Source organism: Pongo abelii, chromosome 4 (assembly GCF_028885655.2).
Source record: "Pongo abelii isolate AG06213 chromosome 4, NHGRI_mPonAbe1-v2.0_pri, whole genome shotgun sequence".
Taxonomy (NCBI): Eukaryota; Metazoa; Chordata; class Mammalia; order Primates; family Hominidae; genus Pongo; species Pongo abelii.
Window position 1 is genome coordinate 69,189,119 of NC_071989.2, and position 12,147 is coordinate 69,201,265.

At 34.9% G+C, this 12,147-nt stretch overlaps 1 protein-coding gene and 1 long non-coding RNA gene across 4 annotated transcripts in view; one reads left to right on the forward strand and one right to left on the reverse strand.

Moving 5' to 3' along the window:
- Positions 1–12,147, reverse strand: part of PDE4D (phosphodiesterase 4D) — a 1,542,529-nt gene that overhangs the window by 1,070,273 nt on the left and 460,109 nt on the right. The gene's annotated exons all lie outside the window — the stretch shown is intronic.
- Positions 8,412–12,147, forward strand: part of LOC129059410 (uncharacterized) — a 29,428-nt gene continuing 25,692 nt past the window's right edge. The window contains exon 1 of the long non-coding RNA XR_008525280.2: positions 8,412–8,514. This is a non-coding gene — a long non-coding RNA (uncharacterized LOC129059410). The remainder of the gene's footprint in view (positions 8,515–12,147) is intronic.

Consider the following 12,147-nt stretch of genomic DNA (forward strand, 5'->3'; position numbering starts at 1 on the left):
TCTGGCCAGGGCAATCAGGCAAGAGAAAGAAATAAAGCGTATTCAGATAGGAAGAGAGAAAGTCAAATTGTCTCTATTTGCAGAAAACTTGATCCTATATTTAGAAAACCCCATTGTCTCAGCCCCAAATCTCCTTAAGCTGATAAGCAACTTCAGCAAAGTCTCAGGATACAAAATCAGTGTGTGAAAATCACAAGCATTTCTTTACACCAACAATAGACAAGCAGAGAGCCAAATCGTGAATGAACTCCCATTCACAATTGTTACAAAGAGAATAAAACACCTAGGAATACAGCTAACAAGGGACATAAAGGACCTCTTCAAGGAGAACTACAAACCACTGCTCAAGGAAATAAGAGAGGACACAAACAAGTGGAAAAACATTCCATGCTCATGGATAGGAAGAATCAGTATCGTGAGAATGGCCATACAGCCCAAAGTAGTTTATAGATTAAGTGCTATTCTCATCAAACTACCATTGACTTTCTTCACAGAATTAGAAAAAAACTACTCTAAAATTCATACGGAACCATAAAAGAGCCCATATAGCCAAAACAATTCTAAGCAAAAAGAATAAAGCAGGAGGCATCACACTACCTGACTTCAAACTATACTACAAGGCTACAGTAACCAAAACATGGTACAGGTATTAAAACAGACACATATACCAATGGAACAGAATAGAGACCTCAGATATAAGACCACACACCTACAACCATCTGATCTTCAACAAACTTGACAAAAACAAGCAATGGGGAAAGGATTCCCTGTTTAATAAATGATGCTGGGAAAACTGGCTAGCTATATGCAGAAGACTGAAAATGGACCCCTTCCTTACACCTTATACAAAAATCAACTCGAGATGGATTAAAGACTTAAATGTAAAACCCAAAACCATAAAAACCCTGGAAGAAAACCTAGGCAATCCCATTCACGACATAGGCATGGGCAAAGATTTTATGATGGAATCACCAAAAGCAATCACAACAAAAGCTAAAATTGACAAATGGAATCTAATTAAAGAGCTTCTGCACAGCAAAAGAAACTGTCATTAGAGTGAACAGGCAATCTACAGAATGGGAGAACGTTTTTGCAATGTACCCATCTGACAAAGGTCTACTATCCATAATTTACAAGGAACTTAAACATATTTACAAGAAAACCCATTAAAAAGTAGGCTGCATAGTATTCCATGGTGTATGTAACTTACCTGCACATTGGGCACATGTACCATAAAACCTAAAGTATAATAATAATAATAATAATAATAATAAAAGAAAAAAAAAAAGAAAAAAAAAAAGTAGGCAAAAACATGAACAGACACTTCTCAAAAGAAGACATTCATGTGGGCAACAAACACATGAAAAAAAAGCACAACATCACTGATCATTAGAGAAATGCAAATCAAAACCACAATGAGATACCATCTCACACCAGTCAGAATGACGCTTATTAAAAAGAAGTCATGAAACAACAGATGCTGGAGAGGCTGTGGAGAAAGAGGAACACTTTTTCATTGTTGGTGGGAACGTAAGTTAGTTCAACCATTGTGGAAGACAGTGTGGTGACTCCTCAAGGATCTAGAACCAGAAATACCATTTGACCCAGCAATCTCATTACTGGGTATATACCTAGAGGAATATAAATAATTCTATTATAAAGATACATGCATATGTATGTTTATTGCAGCATTATTCACAATAGCAAAGACACAGAACCAACCCAAATGCCCATCAATGATAGACTGGATAAAGAAAATGTGGTACATATACTCCATAGAATACTATACAGCCACAAATAGGAATGAGTTCATGTCCTTTGCAGGGACATGGATGAAGCTGGAAGCCATCATTCACAGCAAACTAACACAGGATCAGAAAAGCAAACAGAAATCCATCTTACTCATAAGTGGGAGTTGAACAATGGGAACACATGGACACAGGGAGGGGAACAACACACACCAGGGCCTGTTGGGTCGTGGGGGCACGAGGGGAGGGAGAGCATCAAGACAAATAGCTAATGCATGCAGGGCTTAAAACCTAGGTGATGGGTTGATAGGTGCAGAAAATCACTGTGACACACATATACCTGTGTAAGAAACCTGCATGTTCTGTACATGTATCCCAAAACTTAAAGTAAAAAAAGAAAGAAAGAAAGAAAGAGAGAAAGAAAGAAAGAAAGAAAGAAAGAAAGAAAGAAAGAAAGAAAGAAGAAAGAAAGAAAGAGAGAAAGGAAGGAAGGAAAGAAAGAAAGAAGGAAAGAAAGAAAGAAAGAAAGAACGAAAGAAAGAAAGAAAGAAAGAAAGAAAGAGAAAGAAAGAAAGAAAAAGAAAAAATTTGGTAATTTGGGAGAAAGGAAGAACCTCAATACAGGAATATATTTATGTAAACATTAGGATCCACTCTTAGGTATAAAGTGATACTTTCTTAACTTTATAAATATTTATTGAGCAAATGCTTTGTCTAATTGTGTCAAGTACAGAGAGGTTGGAAAAGGTGTGGGAAGTAGCATCAAGATATTTGTCCATTTAACGAGAAAGATTAGTAAAATATGAAACCAGCTTTGCAAAGATTATAACAATGAGAGAAGGCTAGCATGGCTGACTCCATCTTGCTTCTAGCCTCAGAGGGTGGCTTTCCTTGCTTGTTCCTAGGTGTAGGCCAACCTTGCCAAGGGAGAAATTTAGTTTATAGTTTGAAAGAGATTGAGATTGAGAATGAGATTGAAACAGTGCTAAAATGGTTGTTATGAAAGCTCCCTTGAAAGCTGTCTGGAAGAGTAAAAATGCTATATGTGAGGCGCTTAACACAAAGTCTAAAATATTGTAAGTGCTAAATAAGTAAGTATAACTGATTTTAATGGATTATTTTTGATGGATAAAGAAGTAGGTAAGTGAGACTTGCATGGAGGTGATGGCTGGCATAATTTGGAAGAATTAAGCCTGAGAATCTAGATAGTGATAAAAAGATTGAGGGTTTACAGAAGATACTGCCTTTGCGGAGCATGGATTTTGACAGATGACAGTGATACAGGTCAAAATGCATGTTTACTTTAGGGGTAGGATGGAGTAGGGGTCAGCCATAGATTGGCCCGAGGAGATGTGCCCATGACACAATTGTATACATTATGCATCTTTTGAACACAAAAGTCTTCCTGGAACTATGATACCTAAATGTTCACCATAGTTATCTGAGGACAAATTGATTTTAAGTAATTTTTTCTCTTTGCATCTTTCTTTAAAATCTTTTAAATAATAATCACATATAATTTTCATAATCAGATAAAAATAATAAATCTATTTCCATTTCTTAAAAGTTTTTATCCATAAAAGTTAATACTTATGGAGGGTTTACTGTGTACCAAAGAATGATCGAAATAATTTAACAACATTTATTCATTTTATATTTGAAACAAAACTATAAGGTAAGTTTTATTGTGCATATTTTATGAACGAGGAAAATGAGAACAAAGAATAGGTTAAATACATTGCTTAAGGTCATATGGCTAGTAAGGAGAAGAACTAGTATTTGAAGGTGTATAGCATCTTATGCCTCTTTGTGTAACTACATCTCATACTCAGAGCTCTCGTGCTGTTTTCAATTAGAAAAAAATCCACACAGCATTAATGATAGGCGCAGGCAGCCCTACTTTGCAATCTTCTTATTTTGCACCCTTCCACTTATAAAATGTAATATTTTCTGATTAAAAATTTCAAGCTTGTTCATTTGACTGACACTATCAGCATAAAGCCACATGAACAGCTAGAAATATGCCATTCAAAAACTGTTGAGATGCGGTCGCCTAAACAAGTTGCATGTGAAATCAAGTCCCTCTTGTATTATTTCTCCATCTCCTCTTAGATTAAATCAATGGATATCTCATCACCTTTCCTCAAAGGGCCATTTCAAAACCCTTCAGTTATATTGGCATCTCTGCTCCCAGTATAAATGTCAGGCCATATCGGGGTTAGATAATGAAATGTGATGCCATCTATTTGCTTGATTTTTCAACGGCATTTGGTGAGAACTGCTGTTCTATACACCTTATCCATCACCCTATTACTGCCTTGACTGCAAAAGAGTAGGAACTGCAGGTAATTCTTAATTCTTTTGCCTCTAGGCAAAGCCTATGCTGTAATGTAGGACAGTAAAGAAATACAATAGTGAATAATTCCTAACAAACCTTCAATACACACATTGCATTGCTATTCTTGGGTCTTTTTGGTTTCCTTTTGTGCTCAACTCAAAAGGATTCAGAAAAGCAGATTTTGAGTATAAGCCTTTTCTTCCAAGAAGCTCTTAATTCTGCTATTAAGGAATCAGATATGCAAGATAGAATCTATGTTTAATCAGATTCCTTAGTAGCTAGGCTATTGCAAATATAGTGCAAGTGTGTGTGTCGTGTGTGTGTGTGTGTGCGTGCACATCAGGGCTATGATCTATTATTTATTTTATGTATAAAATTTATGTTTTACATGCACATTCTATATTACATCGTATTGTGATTATTTGTGTGAGTAGGTTACATGACCTTAAACTAGTTACCAATTTATTATTATTATTATTATTATACTTTAAGTTTTAGGGTACATGTGCACAATGTGCAGGTTTGTTACATATGTATACATGTGCCATGCTGGTGTGCTGTACCCATTAACTCGTCATTTAGCATTAGTTATATCTCCTAATGCTATCCCTCCCCCCTCCCCCAACCCCACAACAGTCCCCAGAGTGTGATGTTCCCCTTCCTGTGTCCATGTGTTCTCATTGTTCAATTCCCATCTATGAGTGAGAACATGTGGTGTTTGGTTTTCTGTCCTTGCGATAGCTTGCTGAGAATGATGGTTTCCAGTTTCATCCATGTCCCTACAAAGGACATGAACTCATCATTTTTATGGCTGCATAGTATTCCATGGTGTATATATGCCACATTTTCTTAATCCAGTCTATCGTTGTTGGACATTTAGGTTGGTTCCAAGTCTTTGCTATTGTGAATAGTGCCGCTATAAACATACGTGTGCGTGTGTCTTCATAGCAGCATGATTTATAATCCTTTGGGTATATACCCAGTAATGGGATGGCTGGGTCAAATGGTATTTCTAGTTCTAGATCCCTGAGGAATCACCACACTGACTTCCACAATGGTTGAACTAGTTTACAGTCCCACCAACAGTGTAAAAGTGTTCCTATTTCTCCACATCCTCTCCAGCACCTGTTGTTTCCTGACTTTTTAATGATCACATTCTAACTGGTGTGAGATGGTATCTCATTGTGGTTTTGATTTGCATTTCTCTGATGGCCAGTGATGATGAGCATTTTTTCATGTGTTTTTTGGCTGCAAAAATGTATTCTTTTGAGAAGTATCTGTTCATATCCTTCACCCACTTTTTGATGGGGTTGTTTGTTTTTTTCTTGTAAATTTGTTTGAGTTCATTGTAGATTCTACCAATTTTTTAAAATACTGTATTTCCCTATACACAATATATTTTTGCTTGATAGTATTTAGTACATGGAGATGTTTTTGAACAATCTTTTGATAAGATAGTAGACTTTTTACAACCAGCTCAGTTCATTGCAACAAGGTACACTATTGACCTAGAAAATGAAATGAAATACTCAATTTGGGGTCTAGAATTACTTAATTCAACTAATCTTACCATTATCAACTTTGTTGCATTTTGTAGTGTGCAGCTCCTTCCTAAAGCAAATTATCATCATCATCATCATCATCATCATCTCAGGAAAATGACCAAGAAAATCTGAACTGAAACAACAGTTTTTCTCTTTGATGCTTTTATTAGGTGAGTCATCTCATTCGTAAGCATTACCCTGGCTTAGTCTACATAATTTAAATTCCTTCTTTTAACTAATCTCATTTGCTTCCATATATGCTGATGTGCATTGTTTTCTCCTGAGACACAGTGAAAAGGAAAATTGTTGTGCTTTTATCTATTCATATGTTCTTTCTATAATCCAGCAGGAAGCTCAGTACAGCATTTTACTGTCACACAATTATGTGGTCATCTGTCACCATCTATAAGTTTTTCAGAGAAACTGCTCTACTTCTACTTCTCTGAAATTTCTCACACTACTTCAATGATTACGAACAATACAATAATAAAATAGGAAAGAAAGTTCAAAAACAAGCAATAGAAAGATAGCATCTCTGTCCTCTCTGGACACAGCTGAATTTTCTCCTCTGATGTTTGATATATTCATTCATATATGTCTACATTTCACTTATTCGTTTTCCTCAAGTCTCATAAACCTAAAAAATATCCTGAGCAGTTCTATATTTTTCATTGTTAATCCCAGTAATTTGTCCTCTCCCCTAAAGTTCGGCATGTGATCTGTAATGTAAATTGATGTGATAGATGAGAACAATAGGAAGAAAGATTGGATTGGCCCAGACACACCTTTGCAAATACAAACTAGAACTGAAAGAGATAGAGGAAAGCTCAGTCTATGTTCTTGAATATCAGGAAGCAAGATGAATTAAAGGGAGTTTCCCTTTAATTTCCTTATAAATTGCTCTATGTCTCAAAATAATAAATGAACTGTTACTTATAAATGTAAGAACATGCCCCAAATTTAGAAATTCTAATTGAGTTTAAGAAAAGAAAGGAAAATTAGAATACCACTGTGTGTTTTTATTTTAAAAAATTGTGCTAAAAACATTAAACACAAAACTACTTTCTTAACAAATGCATATGTGTACAATACATTATTGTTGACTATAGGTACAATGTTGTATAACAGATCCCTAGAACTTATTCATCTTTCTTGACTGAAACTTTATACCCATTGTTTAGTAATTCCCCATTTCTCTCTCCCTCCACCCACTGGTAACCACAATCCAACTCTTTGATTCTATGAATTTGACTATTTTAGATAACTCATATAAGTGGAATCATGCAATACGTGTCTTTCTATGACTCATGTATTTCACTTAGCACAATGTCTTTAAGTTTCATCCATGTTGTTGTCACATATGACAATAGTTCCTGCTTTTTTAAGGCTGAATAATAGTCCACTATTTATATACCATATTTTCTCATTTATTCATCTGTCAATAGACACTTAAATTGTTTCTAAATCTTAACTATTGTGAATAATCCTACAATGAATATAGGAGTGCTAATACATCTTTGAGATCCTGATTTCAATTCTTTTGAATAAATACCCCAAAGTGGGATTGCTGGATCATGTAATTGCATTTTTAAATGTTTAGAGGAACTTCATTTGTTTCCCACAAAAGCTGCACCATATTGCATTCCCACCAATAGTGTGCAAGGATTCCAATTTCTGTACATCCTTGTCAACACTTGCTATTTTCTGTTTTTTTAACAGTAGCCATTCTACTATAGTAGGCATTAAGTGATATTTCATTATAGTTTTAATTCACATTTCCTGGATGATTAGTGACACTGAGTATTTCTTAAAATATCTGTTGGCCATTTGTATGTCTTCTTTGAAGAAATGTCTATCCAAGTCCACAGCCCATGTTTAAATCAGGTTATTTATTTATTTATTTATTTTTCTCTCTCTTTTATTTTAACTAATAACCTGAAGGGGTTTATTTTAGATATTTTGGATACTAACCCTTTATCAGATATACAGTTTGCAAATATTCCCCCCATTCTGTAAGTGTCCTTTTCACTCTGTTGATTCATATCATTATTTTATTAATTATTATTATTACTATTATTTGCAACAGGGTCTGGATCTGTCACCCAGGCTGGAGTACAGTGGCCCAATTTCAGCTCACTGCAACCTCTGCCACCTCCCAGGTGCAAACAATCCTCCTACCTCAGCCTCCCAAGTGGCTGGTACTACAGGTGTGAGCCTACCATATCCAGCTAATTTTTTCTTTAATTTTTTGTAGAGACAAGGTTTCACTATGTTGCCCAGGCTGGCCTCAAACTCCTGAGCTCAAACAATTCACCCACAAGCTTTTTAGTTTGATGTATTCTTATTTGTTTATTTTTGTTTTTGTTGCCTGTGCTTTTGATGTCATATCCATGAAACCATTGCCAAGACCAATGTCACGAAGGTTTTCTTCTAGTAGTTTTATAGTCTTGGTCTCATGTTTAATCTTTAAGCCACTTCAAATTGATTTTTGCATATGATGTAAGACAAGCATCCAGTTTCATTCTTTAATATGGATATCCAGTTTTCCCAGTACCATTTGTTGAAGAGACTCTCCAATCTCTATATGTATTCTTGACACCTTTATCAAACATCAGTTGACTGTTGCTATAGACTGAATGTTGGTGTCACCCAAAATCCATATGTTGAATCTTTGTCTCCCTAAATCTACATGTTGAATGGCACTAGGAGACGGGGACTTCCGGAGATGATGAGGTCATAAAAGTGGAGACTTCATGAATAAAAGACATCTGAGAGGAATGCTTCACCTTTCCACCATGTGAGACACAGTGAGAAGGCACTAACTATGAGGAAGCAGTCCATCAGTATCTGTGCCTCAATTTTGGACTTCCAAACTTCTGGAACTGTGAGAAATATATTTCTGTTGTTATAAGCTACCCAGTTTATGGTATTTTATCATAGTAGCCCGAATAGAATAAAACAACCAAGTATGCATAGATTTATTTCTGGATTCTCTTATGTTCCATTGGTCTATATGTCTGTTTTAATGCCAGTATCATACTGTTTTGATCTCTGTGGTCTTGTAACATATTTAGAGATCAGGAAATGTGATGTCTCTAGCTTTATTCTTTTTTTCAAGATTGATTTGTCTATTTCTTGACTCGCGGCTCCATGTAAATTTTAGGGCTTTTTTTCACTTTCTGTAAAAAATGCCATTGAGATTTGGATAGGGATTGCATTGAATCTGTAGATTTCTTTTGGTAGTATGGATATTTTAACAATGTTAAGTCTTCTAGTCCATGAACATACAATGTCTTTTGATTTGCTTAGTATCTTTCATCAATGTTTTGTAGTTCTTAATACACAAATCTTTCACCCTCTTAGTTAGGTTTAGGTGTATTACTAAATTATTTTATTCTTTTTGGCACTAGTTTAGATGGGCATTGTTTTCTTAATTTCCTTTCAGATAGTTTGTTGTTAGTGTATAGAAATGCAACTGATTCTGGTATGTTGATTTTGTACTCTGTAATTTCACTAAATTCATTTATCAGTTCTAACAGTCTCTTAATTGAATCTTCAGAGTTTTCTCTATATATAGGATCATGTTGCCTGCAAACAGGGAAAATTTTATTTCTTCCTTCCCAATTTAAATGCCTTTTTACTTTTTTTCTTACCCAATTGCTCTGGTTAGGGCTTCAAGTATCCTGTTGAATAGAAGCAGTGAAAGTGGGCATCCTTGTCTTGTTTCTAATCTTAGAGGAAAAGCTTTCATTCGATTTTTCACCATTGAGTATGATGTTAGTGATGGGCATTTAATATATGGCTTTTATTACGTTGAGGTATATAATATTTGTATTTGTATTTGACATAATCTATTACTAGTTTGAGTTTTTAATTAAAAGATGTTAAATTTTGTCAAACCCTTTTTCTGTATCTTGAGATGATCACATGTTTTTATGCTTTATTTTGTTAATGTGGTATTTCACATTAATTTTTACACATTGAACCATTCTAACATCCCAAGTATAAACCCAATTTGGTCATGGTGTATAATCCCCTTAAAGTGCTCTTGGATTCAGTTTGCTGGGGTTTAGTTGAGGAATTTGTATGTTCATTCTTCAGGGATATTGGCCTAGAGTTTTGTTTTCTTGTGGTGCTTTTGTCTGACTTTAGTATCACAGTAATGAATTTGGACATGTTCCCTCTCCCCTTCAATTTTTTGAAAAGTTTTAGAAGAATTGGATGAACTTTTCTTTAAATGTTTGTTAGAATTTCACCAGTGAAGCCACCTGGTACTGGGCTTTTCCTTCTTTGCAGCTTTGTAATAACTATTTCAATATCTGTACTAGTTATAGGTCTGCTTGGACTTTCTGCTTCCTCAGAATCCAGTCTCGGTTGATTGTATGTTTCTAGGAATTTATTCATTTCTTCTAGCTTATCCAGTTTGTTGGCATATAATTGTTCATAGTTATCTCTTATGATTCTTTCTTATTTTGTGGCATCATTTGTGATTTCTCTTCTTTCATTTCTAATTTTTTTTATTTGAGGCATTGCTCTTTTTTTCCTAGTTAGTTTACCTAAGGTTTTACCAATTTAGTTTATATTTATAAAAAACCAGTAAAACCAATTCCTAGTTGTCTTATGTTTTTTTCTATTATTTTTGAATTTTCTGTTTCATGTATTTCTGCTCAAATCTTTGTTAATTCCCTCTTTCTGCCTAATTTGGCCTTAGTCTGTTGTTATTGTTCTACTTCCTTGAGATGTAGTATTAAATTGTTTAAGATTTTTTTCTTTTAAATTTTAATTTCTTTAGCAAATGGGATGCATTCTTTAATTGGTGCACACAGTCATCTAAAAGAATAAAGAATCAAAGATTACCACATTAAAAGCTGCCTTACAGAAGGCAAATTAAGTCTTAATTTGCCTTCTGTAAGGAAGTCTTTTTCACTAATATTATTAAAAGTCTTTTTCACAAGTATTATTCAAAAATCTTAAAAGTCTTTTTCACAAATAGTATTCAAAAGATTTAGCCATCTGGGCAAAAAATCTTTTTCCATTGGCCAGTAAAACAATTTGGATCCAGATATTAAAAAGCATTTATTTTAGGTTCAGAGATACATGTGCAAGTTTGTTATATAGGTAAGCTTGTGTCATGGGAGTTTGTTGTACAGATTGTTTTGTCACCCAGTTGCTAAGCCTAGTTTCCATCTTTGTGTACATGTGTTCTCAACATTTAGCTCCCACTTATAAGTGAGAAAATGCAGTATTTCATTTTCTGTTCCTGCATTAGTTTGCTAAAGACAACGGCCTCCAGCTCTATCCATGTTCCTGCAAAGGACACGATCTCATTCCTTTTTATGGCTGCATAGTATTCCATGGAGTATATGTGCCACAATTTATTTACTCAGTTTACCATTGATAGGCATTTAGATTGATTCCATGTCTTTGCTGTTGTGAATAGTACTGCAGTGAACATACGTGTGCATGTGTCTTTATGATGAAACAGTTTCTATTCCCTTGCGTATACATCCAGTAATGGGATTGCTGGGTTGAAAGGTAGTTCTGTTTTTAGCTCTTTGAGGAACTGCCACACTACTTTCTACAATAGTTTAACTAATTTACACTCCCACCAACAGTGTATAAATATTTCCTTTTCTCCACAAGCTCACCAGTATCTGTTATTTTCTGACTTTTTAATAATAGCCATTCTGACTGATGTGAGATGGTATCTCATGGTTTTGACTTGCATTGCTCTAATGATCAGTGATACTGAGCTTTTTTTTCATATGCTTGCTAGCTGCACGTACTTTTTTTGAAAAGTGTCTGTTCACGTCCTTTGCCCACTTTTTAATGGGGTTGTTTAATTCTTATAAATTTAAGTTCCTTATAGATGCTGGATATAAGACCTTTGTCAGATGCATAGTTTGCAAATATTTTCTCCCATTCTGTAGGTTGTCTATTTTCTCTGTTGGTAGTTTCTTTTGCTGTGAGGAAGCTCTGTATTTAATTAGATCCCATTTATCATTTTTTTGCTTTTGTTGCAATTGCTTTAGGTATCTACATCATAAAATCTTTGCCAGTTCTTATGTCTGAAATGGTATTGCTTAGGTTGTCTTCCAGAGCTTTTATAGCTTTGAGTTTTACTTTTAAGTCTCTAACCCATCTTGAGTTAATTTTTATGTATAGTATACTGAACGGGTCCAGTTTCAATCTCCTGCATATCGCTAGCCAGTTTTCTCAGCATCATTTATTGAATAGGGAGTCCTTTCCCCTTTGCTTTGTCTAAGATCAGATGGTTGTAGGTGTGCAGCCTTATTTCAGGGCTCTCTATTCTGTTTCACTGATCATGTATCTGTTTTTATACCAGAATCATGCTGTTTTGGATTCTGTAGCCCTGTAGAATAGTTTGAAATCAGGTAGTGTGATGCCTCCAGATTTGTTCTTTTTTGTTCTCGTTGCTTAGTATTGCCTTGGCTGTTTGGTATTGCCTTGCTGTTTATTTCTTTCTCTTGCCTGATAGCTCTGGCCAGGACTTACA